Source organism: Pleurodeles waltl, chromosome 7, assembly GCF_031143425.1.
Source record: "Pleurodeles waltl isolate 20211129_DDA chromosome 7, aPleWal1.hap1.20221129, whole genome shotgun sequence".
NCBI classification, from domain to species: Eukaryota; Metazoa; Chordata; class Amphibia; order Caudata; family Salamandridae; genus Pleurodeles; species Pleurodeles waltl.
This window is the reverse complement of record NC_090446.1, coordinates 501,315,137-501,333,068: the sequence shown is the minus strand read 5'-3', so window position 1 is coordinate 501,333,068 and position 17,932 is coordinate 501,315,137. Positions and strand designations below refer to the sequence as shown.

The window sequence follows — 17,932 nt, the reverse complement described above, 5'->3', positions numbered from 1 at the left end:
ACAGCCATTATTGCAGGTTCTCCCATAAGGGCAGCAGTCTCCAGTCATGGGTGTGATTACAACGTGAGGGCACCAATTATCAGCTGTAGTTGTAGTAACTGGCCTGAGAGCAGCAGTCACGAGCCATACAAATGCAGGCTCCCTCAGGGGCAGCAGTCACCAGCAATAGCACTGCATGCTGCCTTGGGGCAGCAGTCACCAACCATAGCGGTGGTAACTGCCCTTGGGGCAGCAGACCTCAGTTAATATTACCGGCTCTGCCAAGGGGCAGCAGTCTCCCCTATGGTCGCAGAAAATGTCCTGGATACCCCAGTAACCAACCAAGGTTAGATAGGTGCCCTGGGGGCAGAGGTCACCAGCAATAGCACTGGTTGCTACTGAGAGGCAGCTGTTACCAGCCCCTGTTGCAGGTCCTGCCCTGGGGCAAGAGTCACAGTTACAGGGCCGTGTGCTGCCCAGGGGGCACCACTCATTAGCCATTGTTATGTGAGCTTCAATAAGGACAGGGGTCATCATTCAATGTAAAGGTGCTGCTCTTAAATCGTAAGTTATTTACGGGCCTATGGACAGCCGCTGCAGTCGCAAGTGAATGCAAGAAAACAAGCTTTGGATACGCGAATAGGAATGGCATTAGTCGTTAGACATTAGGCAATTCTTGTTATGTTTTTTGAAAATTATTATTCAAGAAGCTGCCAGTCCTTTATCAATCTAAATAAATGGCTAAAGGCAAAAATGTTTTTGGTCTCAAAAAAGCACACATTACCGTAGTACTCCCTAGCACTTAAGGGGTACTTTGTGTGAGGATGTGCTCCTTCTGAAAGGGCAGTATGCCGCAATTCATGGTGCAGTCAGCCAACGGCTAAAGTGGGTTGACGCAGTGCCCCCTGATGTATGCTGGAGTGGATGGAACAACCACAGACGAATGAATGACATGTGACTGAAGCCCCCTATAAGTAATTGTGTTACATTTATAATTTTATTAAAATCCAAATGTTTTGGCTAACGCAGACCTAAAAAAGCCGATCATTCTATAGCCTCTTGGCTTTGAGAAAGAAAGACTGCAAGAGAAAGAAAGAACATGAAAAGAATTAAGGGAAAAAAAAGAACTCAAAAGTAAAAGAAAGAGAAAGACAGACAAAGCGTTACAAGTGCTGTAAATAAAACACAATGAAGACTGTTTTCTCTGTGAGCAAAGATTATTAAAGAAACTGTGCAGATTAAAAGTGTTCTGAAGAATTGTTCGCTTATGAATTCATATGGTATAATATTGAAGCTTTCGGTTTATGTACTGCATAGGTAGTGAAAAGCGGATAAATTAATACAGAACAGTTTCAAGTGGCTGCAAACTGTTATTCATGGGCTTGAGAAAGAAACTGATAAAGATGTAATGTGCCCTGTGCTGTCATCTGGAAGAAAGTGTCCTGCTATCACATCAGGCTCTAAACACAATTGCAGCATTGAAGTAATTACAAAGTACAAACCAAAAACGTGCACTGAAGGGCCGTACCCCGTCTGTAGATGTGCTCATTGGAGAGAGCAAAATACAGTCACTCAAAGTGGAGTTAACCAGTGACTTTATTAATATGACCCACTGCCTCCTGCTGTATGCTGTACTGAGTATGAGTGACACAACAGACTAATGGATGAAGAGATGTGGCTGAAAGCCCCTTTAAGTAAGTATATTAGACATATAATTTTAGAAAAGTCAAAGGTTCTTGACTAATGCTAAAAAGTGAAACTTCAGTATCTCAGGCCTCAGCCTAATGGCTCAGCATACCTACGTGGCCCAATGACAGAAGGGCTGGGCGAGTTTGCGAGGTTGCTCACATTTTTGGAAACAGTCAGTAAGAGGCACCAGGCTGCAGCCAATCCGAGCCTGCGGTGCTCCACGGGCACAACTGAGGGAAAAAGACCCCAGCCCCTACCCTCACAGAGTCAAAGGATTGGTGTAGGAGGCTGGCCTAGCTTGTAGTGGGTACCAAGGGGTACTTACACTCTGTACCAGGTCCAGTTATCCCTTATTAGTGTAGAAGATGTGGTTCTAGCAGCTTAGGCTGATAGAAGGTAGCTATAGCAGAGCAGCTTAGGCTGAACTAGGAGACATGCAAAGCTCCTACTATACCACTGGTGTCATATGCACAATATCATAAGAAAGCACAACACACAGATATACTAAAAATAAAGGTACTTTATTTTTATGACAATGTGCCAAAAGTATCTCAGTGAGTACCCTCAGTATGAGGATGCCAAATATACACAAGATATATGTACACAATACCAAAAATATGCAGTAATAGCAAAAGGAAGTAATGCAAGCAATGTAAAGTTACGGTAGATTGCAATAGGAGCACATAGGTATAGGGGCAACACAAACCATATACTCCAAAAGTGGAATGCGAACCACGAATGGACCCCAAACCTATGTGAGCTTGTAGAGGGTCGCTGGGACTGTAAGAAAACAGTGAGGGTTAGAAAAATAGCCCACCCCAAGACCCTGAAAAATAGGTGTAAAGTGCACCTATATTCCCCAGAGAGCACAGAAGTCGTGATAGGGGAATTCTGCAAGGAAGACCAACACCAGCAATGCAACTAAAGTGGATTTCCGGACGAGAGTACCTGTGGAACAAGAGGACCAAGTCCAAAAGTTGCGACAAAGTCGAGATTGGGCAGATGCCCAGGAAATGCCAGCTGAGGGTGCAAAGAAGCTGCCACCGGATGGTAGGAGCTGTGGATTCTGCAACAACGAAGAGGGCTAGAAACTTCCCCTTTGGAGGATGGATGTCCCACGTCGTGAAGAAGATTGTAGGGGTGTTCCCACGCAGAAAGACCGCAAACAAGCCTTGCTAGCTGCAAGGGTCACGGTTAGGGTTTTTGGATGCTGCTGTGGCCCAGGAGGGAACAGGATGTCGCCACTTGGATGAGGAGACAGAGGGGGCGCCCAGCAAGTCAGGGAGCCCTTACAGAAGCAGACAGCACCCGCAGAAGTGCCGGAACAGGCACTATGAAGAGGAGTGAACCGGAGCTCACCCGAAGACACAAAAGGGAGTCCCACGACGCCAGAGGACAACTCAGGAGGTTGTGCACTGCAGGTTAGAGTGTCGGGGATCCAGGCTTGGCTGTGCACAAAGGAAATCCTGGAAGAGTGCACAGAAGCCGGAGCAGCTGCAAATCATGCGGTACCCAGCAATGCAGTCTAGCGTGGGGAGGCAAGGACTTAACTCCACCAAACTTGGACTGAAGAGTCACGGGACTGTGGGAGTCACTTGGACAGAGTTGCTGAGTTCCAGGGACCACGCTCGTTGTGCTGAGAGGGGACCCAGAGGACCAGTGATGCAGTCTTTTGTTGCCTGCGGTTGCAGGGGGAAGATTCCGTCGTCCCACAGGAGATTTCTTCAGAGCTCCTGGTGCAAGAAGGAGGCAGGCTACCCCCAGAGCATGCACCACCAGGAAAACAGCCGAGAAGGCGGCAGGATCAGCGATACAAGGTTGCAGGAGTCGTCTTTGCTACTTTGTTGCAGTTTTGCAGGCGTCCTGAGCAGTCAGCGGTCGATCCTTTGGCAGAAGGTGAAGAGAGAGATGCAGAGGAACTCTGATGAGCTCTTGCATTCGTTATCTAAAGAATTCCCCAAAGCAGAGACCCTAAATAGCCAGAAAAGGAGGTTTGGCTACCTAGGAAGGAGGATAGGCTAGCAACACAGGTAAGAGCCGATCAGGAGGAGTCTCTGACGTCACCTGCTGGCACTGGCCACTCAGAGCAGTCCAGTGTGCCAGCAGCACCTCTGTTTCCAAGATGGCAGAGGTCTGGAGCACACTGGAGGGGCTCTGGGTACCTCCCCTGGGAGGTGCAGGTCAGGGGAGTGGTCACTCCCCTTTCCTTTGTCCAGTTTTGCGCCAGAGCAGGGCTGGGGGATCCCTGAACCGGTGTAGACTGGCTTATGCAGAGATGGGCACCATCTGTGCCCATCAAATCATTTCCAGAGGCTGGGGGAGGCTACTCCTCCCCAGCCCTGACACCTTTTTCCAAAGGGAGAGGGTGTAACACCCTCTCTCTGAGGAAACCCTTTGTTCTGCCTTCCTGGGCCAAGCCTGGCTGGACCCCAGGAGGGCAGAAACCTGTCTGAGGGGTTGGCAGCAGCAGCAGCTGCAGTGGAACCCCGGGAAAGGCAGTTTGGCAGTACCCCAGTCTGTGCTAGAGACTCGGGGGATCATGGAATTGTCTCCCGAATGCCAGGATGGCATTGGGGTGACAATTCCATGATCTTAGACATGTTACATGGCCATGTTCGGAGTTACCATTGTGACGCGGTACATAGGTAGTGACCTATGTACAGGGCACGCGTGTAATGGTGTCCCCGCACTCACAAAGTCCAGGGAATTTGCCCTGAACGATGTGGGGGCACCTTGGCTAGTGCCAGGGTGCCCACACAATAAGTAACTTAGCACCCAACCTTTACCAGGTAAAGGTTAGACATATAGGTGACTTATAAGTTACTTAAGTGCAGTGGTAAATGGCTGTGAAATAACTTGGACGTTATTTCACTCAGGCTGCAGTGGCAGGCCTGTGTAAGAATTGTCAGAGCTCCCTATGGGTGGCAAAAGAAATGCTGCAGCCCATAGGGTTCTCCTGGAACCCCAATACCCTGGGTACCTCAGTACCATATACTAGGGAATTATAAGGGTGTTCCAGTATGCCAATGTGAATTGGTGAAATTGGTCACTAGCCTGTTAGTGACAATTTGGAAAGCAGAGAGAGCATAACCACTGAGGTTCCGGTTAGCAGAGCCTCAGTGAGACAGTTAGTCATCACACAGGGAACACATACAGGGCACACTTATGAGCACTGGGGCCCTGGCTGGCAGGGTCCCAGTGACACATACACTAAAACAACATATATACAGTGAAATATGGGGGTAACATGCCAGGCAAGATGGTACTTTCCTACAGTTGGCAGGTCTATTTTATATTCTCAACTTTAACAAAATGTGTCTGAGAATAAATCAGGATTTTAAACTTTAATATAATGTGTTAAATATATGAGCTTTTTGCTTCCAGGGACACAGCAATGCCGCCCCCAGTGTCAGTGGAATGTGTCCCTTGGATTGAATGCTCACGGCTGCGTCACAAAGGCGCCATGGCATTTGCCTCAAAACACATTCTGTTGTGAGGTCACCAGCTTCCTGCACACACTGAAGCCTCCCAGGGGGATGACGTCACAAGTGACATCACAATGGCTGCAGTTTTTGAAAGCGCTCAGAAGCAGCAGTTAGTTCTTGGCTTTTCCTGAGTGGAGCTGGTCAGGAGAGGCGACTCTTGTGGCTGGTGACCGGTTATTTCTGTTTCACGTAAGTTTTATGACCCTTGTCTTTCCTTTTCTGTGTCTTTTGAGTTGTAGGGTGAACTCCTACTTTTAGTCTTATTTTGAATTTGATTTCGCCTTCATTCCATCTCTTTCAGCTTTAAATCTCTAAAAGCAATAACCAAACCAGAGCAAAAGTAAGAGAACTCGACAGATAGTGCGAGGAGGAGAGAGAGGAAGGAAAGAGTGGGGTGGTCCCACGTGTGGGGCGGTCCCACATGTGGGGCCCACGGCTGATTACAGAAGAGGAGCAGGTCAGTCAGAGCATGTGAGTGGAGGGTTTACTAGAAGCTGGTTAGTGCTTGGAGGGGAGAGGGTGTTGTTAGAGAGAGAGATGCACATTGTGCAAACAGCAGAAACGTGAACATGTATTTTATTTACACTTCTGATCAGTCCTGACTGTAACCTGCAATGTGTTTGTTTTTAATATATGAACTAATATGCAAAAGTGAAGGAAGTGTTTCAACATTTAGTATTAATGAGAAAGGCCTTTGATAACCCGGCTCCTCTTGTCTGAAGCCTCGTGGGAGTGTTTGAGCCACTGTAACCCGGAGCAAGGCTGCCCCCTGGGCTGAGGAGTACTTGTGCTGCACACTAGAGGGGCTCCACTCATGCAGGGCCGGACTGGGACCCCAAAGCAGCCCTCACCTACCCCCATAGGGTGCATAGGGAGCGACCATGACCAATACAATGGGGCTTGGGGGGTTCTCGCCTCAAAAACAAATCGGGAAATGTGGCAAAAATGGTGCCTTCTACAACATATTTTTCATTATATATTGAATTGCATTCGTTTTTAAAACATACTAAATGATGACCTTACAGAGTACCAGGGTATGGCAGTCTTTATTGGGGTTCTTTGATGGTTCCCTCACCATCACCCTGTGACGGTGCCCCTCATCTCTCCCTAGCCCCTCTCTCATGCATTTAATTTGTTTAATAGCGCCTCTCTAACCAGCATAGGGTGTGGGGCACTTTACTTCACTGACACATAGAGACAATGGATCCTACAGGTGTAAATCAGTGAATAGAACATGTTACATAAGACAAAGGGGCTGCAAGGTGTAGGATTCACGTCATCCTTTTAAGAGTGCTCGGTCTGGGGAAGCATAAACTCTGGATTCAGACCCTAGCACAGTGGTTAGGGTTGACTTTACTAATAACCATTTATTTCTACCCAAACAAACCCCTTTCAGCAAAATTAGGATAATCAAAGACTAGTAAAAACATAACCTGTATCACGCGGTTTGCACGCAGCTCTTTGTGGCAGTTTATAGCTCACTCTGCTATATTATGATTGTAACTTATAAACTGCACAGTAGCAAAAGGTGTGGGGGACAAGCGGTAAGACATGACGGGGAGGGGGTCAGTGATGAGGCTTGTCTAAGGGGTAAGAGGGTCAGAGGAGACACTGTCAGTGAGGAGGGGGACAAAGATGGAGCTTCTCTGGACCAGAGATGAGACAGGACAGTGGAGAGAGGGGGTTGTGCTGATACGTGGCTCCTGAGGATGAGGAACCAGATGCAGGGGAGTAGCTCCTGGGGTGGGGGTATTTAGGGTGTTACAACCCCCTAATAAATGTATGTTCTGATAAATAGTTAGGCATTGTGAGATATCAGTGTGATCTGAGCAGGATTTTTTGCATACACACAGACAGAAACATGCACATAGTTTCTCAGTCTCTGTCTCGAAACCCCTTAAAAATAAAGCTTATTTGACAAAATAAAAAATATTGTGTTTTGTCTCTTGCGACTCCTACCAATCCGCATTCCTTTCCCTTTCCACTGCCCCTTAGGCCCCTCTCATGCACTTTGCTTGTCGTATAATTTATTTAAACATTTAATGCCAGCCTGTCAGAACATCTGAAGCCCCCCATATTACTGACCAAGCTACGCCCCTTACTATAGGGGAGGCAGGGTTAAATGGGGTGGGCGACAGGAAGTGAGATGAAGCTACAGTATAAAGGTGTCAGACAGGAAGTGAGGTGGGCCCGCATTAGGAGCATGAGCTCAGGAGCCAATGAAACCCCTGGGATATATCACCCCAGAGTTTGGAGTAGGGAGGACTCAGGGGGCAGTATCCCTAGATGACGTTCTGAAGCTAAGCTGCACATCTCCAAGTCTTCCTGAAGCCTGTCACAGAAGCTCTGGGGCCTCTGTGTTTTGTTAATGATTTCACTGCAGTCACTGGAACCTTGAGTTTCTCCTACAGTGGTCTTGGTTGTCAGGCCAGATGAGACAGCCGGGGAGGCAGCGATGCCATTTTATGTTACTGGTACTTCTGGCTCACCTGAGTAAAGAAAGAGGATGATTTAGGAGAGGATCGACGCCCCAATGGCTGCAATTAAATAATTGGCAAAAAGCAAAGAGGCCTTGTGGTCCCCACAGAGCTTCCTCCCTTGGGTACAGCTCTTCTCGGAGACCCAAGAGAAGTGCAAGATGGCTTCAGACCGACGAGCCTCCGTCGCTGGGATTTATCTTCATTACAAATAGAAGAGCCCACCTTTCAGTCTTGTGGCCGCTCGTATGGTGGTCTATGAGTGTTTAGTGTCAGCTTGAGTTAAGATGTGATAAGTGTATTCATTGCACTCCATGTACTAACACAAGTTTATGAAGTAACTGAATACAAATCCCGACCACTGGTGTTAAAGAAGAGAGACGGGTGTTACCCTCCAGTGGCTGAAGTGTACAAAGTACACCAGGAAACCTTGGCTCAAATCCCAGCCCCGCACTGGACCATCTTGTGTGATGATCCGTCCACCACTTTATTACACTTTGCATCATTTCCCTTACTCAGTCAGTCTGAGAGCACACTGCGGTATTTCAGTCGAGGATCTGCTCTCTGGTAATAGTTCTCTTGTATATGATTAACATAAAATAATATTGCCTCACAATTAATAACTATATAGATTACATAAAAAGATAGAACAAACTGACCAAGTTTTAGGGTAACTCGTCTCAAAGATGATAGGGCATGTGGGTACTGAATGTTTCTTTTAAAAAAGAAAATTACTTTCAATAGATGTTACTCAGTGCAGTAATATATAATGTATACTTAACAGATGAATGTTGATATTATACTCTATCATATTTTGTTATGACATTTGTTGCCTGAGTTACCTCCTTTGATCTCGTGGCTCGTACTTTGAGTCTTAGCGCCAAGACCGGCCCTGACTCTCTCTCCCCAAGGCCTTCTGTCCCACCAGAAACGTAGTCACCCCTTCTGCAGAGGATGGCAGTGGGTGGGAGAAGCTACAGGGACAGAGGGGCAGAGGTGAGAGGAGACAGAGGGGTAGGAGGGCTGAGATGAGTAGGGGCAGCAGGGGAGGGGGCAGAATCAGGCTCAGGGCTGAGGAGGGTGGCAGCGGTGAGACTGCTCTATGGGGGAAGAGAGAGCAGAGGTGACTAGAGAGAGGGAGGCCAGAGATGAACTGTTACGGCACAGGGGGTGGGATGCGAGGTGAGTTGGGGGAGGATGACAGGTGGTAAAATAGGACAGTGGAGCAGGGGCCAGAAATGACACAGGGCAGAGGGGAGGGGCAGAGATGAGACTGGGCAGCAGGGGAGGGGGCAGTGATCAGCCGTTTGAGGTGGTGACAGGACCCTGGGGCCCGGAGGTGAGAAGGGCAGTGGAAGGTGGGTTCAGGCGTGACAGGTCTACAGGGGTGATGGCCGAGGAGACACAGGGCCATGAAGGGAGGGGGGGTCAGAGTTGTGACACGGATATGTAGGGGGGGGTCAGAGGAGACCGCTCGGGAGGGGTGGTCTGAGGTGAGGCGGGGCAGTGGGAAGAGAGGGGTGAAAGGGCAGACAGGGCACCAGGGCAGAGGCAAGACAGGGCAGAATGACGAGTGGCAGAGGAGACAGAGGGCAGTGGGGGCAGTCAGGTATGAGACAGCAAGGGAAGATAGCGCCCAGAGGTGCGAGAGGAGCCAGAGGTGAGACAGAACAGTGGGGTGATGAGGACCAGATGTGACAGGGGATGGGGTGGGGGGGATGCCCAAGTTGAGATTGGGCTACTGGGAGGGGAACCACAGGAGTCATAGTCAGACTGAGAAGGGGTCAGAGGTGAGACAGGGCTGCAGGAGAGAGGATGGGCAAAGGTGAGACACGGCGGCAGGGGTGTGGGCCCGGTCTGAGTCGGGGCAGCAGTGGAGTTGGTCAAGACCTTAGCTGGAGCAGTGGGTGGAGGGGGTCAGAGGTTAGAGGGGAGGGTACAAGAGGTGAGACAGGGCTACAAAGCGACGTGCAGAGGAGGCACAGGGCTACATGGAGGAGAGGACCAGAGGTGTAACAGAGCGACATCAGGTTAAATAATACTGGGACAGTAGGTGGGGGCTCCAGTGACAAAGGAGGCAGCGGGGGGAGGAGGACAGAGTGTGACAGGGAACAGAGAGAGGGGAACAGGGGTGAAACGACGTTACTGGGGTGGTCAGAGGAGACAGAGATGAGAGGGGTTAGATGAGGGCAGGGTATGGGCAGAGCCGGAGGTGAGCAGGGACAAGGAGGGGTGCAGAAGGGTAGCCGGGTAGTGGGGAGAAGGAGGTCAAAAGTGAGGGATCCAGAGATGAGTAAGGACAGTGGACTGAGGTGACAGAGGTGAGATGAGACAGCGAGGGGGTGGACGACAGGAGGCTGTAGGGGGCGGGAGGTGATGTGGGGCAGTGAGGAGGGGATCAGAGGTGAAACAGGCCTGCAGGGAAGGCGGCCAGATAGAAAGGTGAGACGGGGCAGTGGGAGTAGCGGGCTTGAGGTGTTATGAGTTACTGTGGAGGAGGAGTCAGAGGAGACAAGTGCTAAGTGGAGGAGGGGGACAGAGCAACTGGGATGAAAGGGCAAAGCAGTGATGGGAGAGGGTGGCCAGGGGTGAGGCCTGAAAGCAGGGGACAGATGGCAAGGGGCATAGTGGTGACAGGAGCCGGAGGTGAGATGGGACCCGCGGGGTGACAGGAACAGAGGTGAAGTGGGACAGTGAGGAGGAGAGGGGACAGAGGTGAACTGGGACCGGGGTGACAGGAACAGAGGTGTAGTGGGACAGTGAGGAGGAGAGGGGACAGAGGTGAGCTGGGACCGGGGTGACAGGAACAGAGGTGTAGTGGGACAGTGAGGAGGAGAGGGGACAGAGGTGAGCTGAGACTGGCGTGACAGGAACAGAGGTGTAGTGGGACAGTGAGGAGGAGAGGGGACACAGGTGAGCTGGGGAGGCAGGTGGCGGGAGGCCAAAGGTGAGATATGACAGTCTGTCCAGGGGAACTACATGTGGCCCTAGACAGAGTGAAGGTTTGAAATATGTGAGAGGTGTACAGGAGGAGGGGAGAGAAACAGGGGCCAAAGGTTAGAGGGAGGTCAGAGGTGTGATTGGGCTTCTTGGAGAATGGGGCCTGAGCTGTAATATGAAAGTGGAGGAGAGGAGGTCCTAAGCTGTAATATGAAAGTGGAGTAGAGGAGGTCCTAAGCTGTAATATGAAAGTGGAGGAGAGGAGGTCCTGAGCTGTAATGTGAAAGTGGAGGAGATGAGGTCCTGAGCTGTAATGTGAAAGTGGAGGAGAGGAGGTCTTGAGCTGTAATGTGAAAGTGGAGAAGGGTGCCAGAAGTGAGACAGAACATCAGGAGGGGCAGAGGGAAAACAGCACAGTAGGGAGGTAGGATTTGAGATGGGGCTAAGGTGTAGGGGGATTAGAGAAGATACAGTGTTAGTAAAATATGAGGTCATTGGATTAAGGGGTTCTGGTGAAGGGGTTCGAGAAGTTGTATGGTGGAAGGGTGGCTGTTGGGATGTGAATATCCCCAGCATAGTGTAGATCTGGTGTCCTGACCCTTATTTTGGCTCTAGCATCACACCAATGCTATGCCTGCCCCAGACTGTGAAAAGAACTGGCGTGCCCTCTTCTCTGGAATTGGACTGTTGTCACTGTTGCCTGCATAATGTAGTGGTTGCAACGTTAGGAGAAATCATTAATGTGATGAGTTGTTTTTTTTATCTTTGTCACTAGTTTAATGTTTATCTTTTATGCGTATGCTCAGTTCCTTGCACTGACATCCTGAGTGGATGTGCCAAGAATGTGTATGCGTGTAGCAGGAGTAGCACATACATGGTGTTTGACTGAGTGAGAGTAATGGAGGCCAGTGGGATCCATTTTGTATACCCCTGTCCTGGCCTAGCCTAGCACAAGATGGAAGGTGAGGGCAGTGCTCCCAGGGAGTCAAAGTATATTACGTGCATTACGGTAGCTGGAGATAGGAGATCCACACACTCAAGTAAGAGGACTGGAGAACGCTGCTTATGAAGGTTACACAAGGCCTATTGGTTGACAAGGAGCTGCTGATTAGTCTCCCTAAGGTCCACCATATGGTGGATGTAGGGGTGAGGGGTGGAACTGCAGACTCTGATACGTGGGGAAGCCTATAGGTGAAGCCTGCAGGTGAAGTCTACCCTTTTGTCTGCATCTAGCTGGAGGGAGCTCACACCTCTTTGTGACTTTAATGTGGATGCTCCAGAGTGGAGATAGCCCCAGTGCTACCTGCTGTGAGAAGCATCACTCTACGCAAAGACTGTCTGGAAACCAGCTTGAAGAGTGCACTCAAAAGGAGATGCACTGCAGTCCGGTTCCACGGTTTGTGACAGTGGATCCACGTCCTCTATCTGGTTATGCATGCACAGGGTACTCTATCCACCTCATTTTGTTCCATTTCTAAGTCCTTTGTGACCAGTAAAGGGAGTGCTCTGCAGTGTACTCAAACAACTGCTGTGCAATCCGGGCTGGTATCAACCTGACAGCCAGTCTCAGAGAGGTGAGGCAACATCATATGAAGTTTTGACTCTTTACCAGAGAACCTGTGGCATTGTCCCATGAAAGTGCCCAGAGCCTGCTTACCTACTGAGTGTGAAGGAGCCTGCGCGGCCTTGCCGAAGAAGAGACTGTCCAGGAGGAGTTAGGTCCAGCAAATACCTCATGGCTATGGGTGTCCAAGAAGACGCGTTCTACTGAAGAGCACTCCCAGGAGGACCCAGGTGCCTGTGAATCTCCGCCTCCCACTTTCTTCCAGGTCTTTCATCTGGTGGGAAACGTTGCACTGTGCTCCTCGTTGACCCAATCAGGACTTCAACTGTGTGGTTGCTGTAAGGCTGAATACAGCTGCAACTGTGTGAGTCCCTTAGGTCTGGATGAGAGCTGAAACTGACTATGAGTGTCGATTCACAAAATGTTGGGGTAGTGGAAGTGACATCATACAGCCTTTGACCTTAATGATGTCACAGAAAGCGATGTCACATGACCTTAATCCTCATGACATCACAATCCATGCACTCACTCTCACCCTGACTCCATCATTTGCACCCTCTTGCTCACTCTTACTCTCATTCCACTATACTTGCTCACTTTCACACACACACACTATCCAGCTTACTAACATACATGCTCACACATACGCTCTGCCACCCAAATTCTCTCTCACACACATGCACTCACATAACATAAACTGAAAAATATTTTAATTTACTTACCTAAGATGGCAGTGAAGGTTCTGTTCCATATCTTATCATATCAAAAAGGTACACTGTTCCAAAGAGGTGACACCAGTGATAAGTATGGTTCCCTTAGAAGCAAAGGACCTCAAGTCTCATCATTGGACTTTCTCCACGTCAGACTTGTGCTGCAGTGTCTGACGGGACCCACATTGGGGTCACTAGACCAAACAACTGTGCAAACCAACAGCAAGAAAAGGTGGAGAGAAAAGTGAAGTTAAAATTGCCTCAACTCCCCTTAGGTGAATCCCTTTAATTAAAGTTGGTGGGAGTTGGTCAAGATTAAAAACAGAAAAGCGAGTATAGGGGGATAATGACCCTTTTACTCTTGCACAAGTGGTTGAGAATCACTATTTCTTATGCCACTCTGACAGTCAACATGTTTCGCGACTTACCTCGTCCGTACAGATCTTATGGCGCTTCTTCAGGACTGAAACAAGATCTTCTCCAACAAAAACAGATACAATGATCTATAATAAAGATGATGTTCTCAGAGGTATCTTGTGATGAGTCTCTACTCACTCAGTTGTCCAATGAGTTATTTTGCAGATGAACCAACCTGGAGTCACAGAGATCAAAAGCACAAACAAAGAAGACGTAGTATAATGTTAATCAAAAAGAATGTGCAAACCCCATTAATCTGGGCTATCTATACAACTATAATGATGTATGAAAAACTTCTGGAACACGAAGAAAAGGGCAATTGTAATGGGAGATTATTAAAGGTATGCTTGCCACCCAATTTTGTGGCCGGTCTTTTGCTAAGTCAGGCGGATTCTCAATTAATCATAATTGCTATAGAAAAATAGTATGGAAAAAGAAACCAATATAAATCCACACAGTACAAATGTGTGTTGTAGATATTCTTCCACATACTGAGAAAATGATACTCTCAAATTGTTGTCAAGCAGTATCTGTAGATGTTAAAAACATGGCCACTCTATACACAGAGATTGACTAAAGCATTGTGCATAAACGAACTAAGCGAGGGTGTTAGACAGCTGTGTTAGGGCCATCGAGACTGGAGACCGATTACATCTCCACTGCAGATCTTTTCACAGGGGAATAGAGATCTATCTCCGTTGAACACCTGGCGCTCGTGCACCGGAAGGCCCATTGCACGGGCCAACACTTACACCACACAACCACCTCTCTTACAAAAACTAGAGGTGGCTATACATAACTGAAAAATGCACTATCGAACTCCTGCAAAGCAGAAAGTCTCATGTCAGTAAACAAGTTTGTAATAATTAGATACCGCGTGTCGGAAGTATTGCGAATCACACAGAACTAAACTCAAAACGAGAAAAAAAATCAACAGAAACGGAGAGAGCCTCACAACAATAAAATATTTAGAAGTAACCAGGTGCCTTATACCGAAAGTATCGTTGTTCCCGCAACCTTAAACTCAGGAGAAAAGTAAATCAACAGTAATTGAGAAACCTCTCACCCGGAAAGGCCGAGCGAGGAGAAAAGTCCTTCTATATCCAGCTAATACGCGTCCGAAGACAGGCCGGCAGACATACATTAAATACCGTCAGGAGCAGGATCCTCATTTCTGGAGTATCCGGGGTGCCGCCAACCTCTGAAAGGAGAGGGACGGGGTAGCGAAGGTACAAATGAACGCTGGGACGGGAAACGTCCAATCAAAAAACAGAAGGGGCAGGACTACCGCGTCAGCTCATGGTTCTGTTCCATGTCCTGCTGCGCCAACTTTTTTATTACAGTAATAGTGAAAGGTAGAAAATGAATTACTATTATTGTAATAAAAATGGAATATAAAAGGAGGCTGAGGCCTGAAGTTGGTAATGCGAGTCATAACTGTGTTTTTGGCACCAATTATTCCACTTCTGGGCCAGGGGTCGCAAAGGGCAAGCAAGAGGTCACAGGTGTGACCCCTAAGTGACGTCCATGCACCTGCCTGGTTGCCATAGTACCAGGGGACGACTGCAATTTGCTTGGCTGCACTCAGCACCGCCATCGCCAAGACTTTTGCCCCTTGGCTTGAGGGACGGACTTGTTTCGGCAGAATCACCAATTCTAGGATGACAGCCACAGTTGGGCCCATACCCGCATCTGCTCGGAAACTGGGCCTGGTACTCTGAAAACTGGGTCTGACAGGAGACACATGTGGGACAGGACAGGTGAGGGATGAAGCCCAGAGGAGGTGACAGAGCACATTAGGTAATGATGGCAATAAAAACACAGAAACACAGCAAAGAAGAGGTCAGACGGGGCTGCGGGTGGACGGAGACTAGAACTGGGACAGGACTACTGGAGGGGGCAAGAGAAGACGGCATGAAACCAGGAAAGGGCCACAGGGGAGGCAACACTGCAGGAGAAAGATGGGACAGTGGGGTGTGATGGGACTGTGGGGTGTGGTGTGATGGGACAGTGGGGTGTGATGGGACAGTAGGGTGTGGTGTGAGGGGACAGTGGGTGTGATGGACAGTGGGGTGTGATGGGACAGTAGAGTGTGATGGACAGTGGGGTGTGATGGGACAGTAGGGTGGGGTGTGATGGGACAGTAGGGTGTGATGGGACAGTAGGGTGTGGTGTGATGGGACTGCAGGGTGTGATGGGACAGTGGGGTGTGGTGTGATGGGACCGCAGGGTGTGATGGGACAGTGGGGTGTGGTGTGATGGGACAGTGGGTGTGATGGGACAGTAGGGTGTGGTGTGATTGGACAGTGGGGTGTGATGGGGCAGCAGGGTGTGATGGGACAGTGGGGTTGTGGGGGTGGGGGGAGTCAGAGATGAACCATGAAAGCTTGGGGGTGGGGACCAGAGGTGACAAAGGATGGGGGGTGGGGTAAAATGTGAGCTGGAGCAGCGGGGGGAAGTACCAGAGCTGGGAGGGGCACGGGGTGGTGAAGACTACAGGAGACAGGGGTCAAAGAGTGAATGGGGCCCGAGATGAGAAAAGGTGGCTAAGTGAGAGGGGCCAGAGGTGAGACTGGTCCATCAGTGTGAAGCTGTAGGATACAGCTTCACGAGGGGAGACCATGAATAGTGCAGAGCTGTGGGGTGAGCGGGAGCAGTGGGCGGAGTATCTAGAAATAAGGTGGACAGTGCAGAGGGGGCAAGAGGGGGGCGGGGCAGAGAAGGAGGGAGCAGAGGTGAGTCAGGACCCGGATCAGGGACAAGAGGAGACGTGGGAGAGCGGAGGGGCATCCAGGGGTGATCAGGGCTGCGGAGGACCAGAGCTGAGCTAGATGAGAGGGGGGCGAGAGGCAAGAAAGGGCTGATGGCGGGAACCAGCCCCAGAGACCAGGATCTGTGGGTAGAGGAGGCGAGGCACAGAGGCAGAGGTGGTGCCTGGAAGGAGGGGCTCAGAGGTGAGGAGAGGAGAAACAGCAGGGACGGGGGCTACAGTGACACGGGACAGGGTAGAGGGGCTAGAGGGGAGAAAGGGCAGCAGGAAGTGGGGGTTCAGAAGGAAGACAGAGCAGTGCGGGGGCATAGACTAGAGGGGCAGATGAGAAGGGGCAGATGTGTGGCCGGGCAGCAGATGGAGAGGCGCTGGAGTTGTGCTGGGCAGTCACGGGGAGAGGGGAAGAGGTTAGATGAGGCCACAGTCGGAGGCCAAAGGAGACACCAGGCGATGGCCGAGATGGACACGAAGTGGCATAAAGGTCGGGGGTCTGGCGGCTAGCGGGAGGGGGGGCAGCAGAGGAGAAATACTGCATTATTGGGAAATTCACCATCAAAACATATCTGAATCCGAATTCGAGGATGTAGAAGACACCGATGACAGCACCACCGCCGATCCCAGACCACAGTACAACCCCACGAGGTGATCAGAGATGCCCCAAACCCCCCGAGACTCATTGCAGAAATGTGATTCACTAGAAGGATGAGAAATCTCACGGGCCAACGAGGGGAGATGTGATGGCGCCAGCTGAAAGACACTAAGTGCTCCACCTGATCAGAGGACACAACAACAAAGGACAGCAAACAAGCGGGGGACAAATGTGAAGGTGCGGTGGACCCCGAGAGGAAGGCTGAAGGCACAAGAGTGGAAAGGCAGTGGTACGATAAGGGGTGGGCACGAACTGCACATGGAAAACTGTATTCTGAAGATCTCAGAGTGACGTCCCCATACCTGCTCAGTCTGTTGTTCAAGGTATCAGAGGTAGGGCATTGAGGGGACCACACCGGTGTGATGGTGTAGCAGGGGGAGTGGTAAAGAGGTGCGATGGGACAGGGGACAGAGGGGAGAAGGGACAGTGAGGCAGACGAGGGCCAGAGGCAGCAGGGCACAAGTCGGGGTACACGTGGGTGGGCAGCATTCACCCACTAATTTCACAGCGAAGATGCCGCCCACTGCTAAGAAGTTGGCCAGTGCTTAATTTGTGCTTGTTATTTTCCGGTGCTGAGCACCAGCTCTTATTTTTTAGGGCCAGCGCTTATTCTTCTGCCTCAAGCATTTGCTGCGAGCAAAAGAGACATATGGCAAAGACGAGGAAGAGAAAAACCAAAAAGCGTCAGAAAGGTAGAAAGCAGAAAGCTGCAAGAGTGAGCTGAAGGGGCAGGGAGTGGCTTTAAATGGACTGAAGAGGCTTCAGGATTACGCTGCCTCAGTATTCCGTGTTCGCACATTTAAGTGCAGCAGCCACGTGTTTAACAGAAGGGCCTTGGGCACGGCACGTTTTTATTTACAAATTAAGCACAGGTTGGGGCTCAGTAAAATAATTGTCCAGGTGTAATTTGCGGACGCCGGACCCAGCAGCATCTGCACCTTGTCTGTTTTCCCTTCACAACAGCAACGTACTGGCAGGGAGGGGGTGCCCATGTTTAAAATTCCAGCTGGGCCCAAGCCAAAGATGGCATTTAATGGGCCATAAGCTCTGCTGCTGTTTCAGAATGATCCTGGATGGGAGCTACCGGGACCTCACATATAGGTACCACTGCAATTTAGAGGAAACAGAGGCACAGGATATCTTTTCACAAGTAGTTCAAGAAGCTGCGATTTGGAGGCAAGCTTTTGACTTTGTTCAATTGCTGTGCATATCCATGTGCATGCACCTTTAGAATATGCAATGCATTCCACTG

General features: G+C 49.8%; 1 long non-coding RNA gene across 1 annotated transcript in view; it reads right to left on the bottom strand.

Moving 5' to 3' along the window:
• The window catches only part of LOC138304266 (uncharacterized), a 38,746-nt gene extending 24,283 nt beyond the window's left edge, over positions 1–14,463 (bottom strand). Inside the window, exon 1 of the long non-coding RNA XR_011205528.1 lies at positions 14,328–14,463. This is a non-coding gene — a long non-coding RNA (uncharacterized lncRNA). The remainder of the gene's footprint in view (positions 1–14,327) is intronic.
• Positions 14,464–17,932: the final 3,469 nt, after the last annotated feature.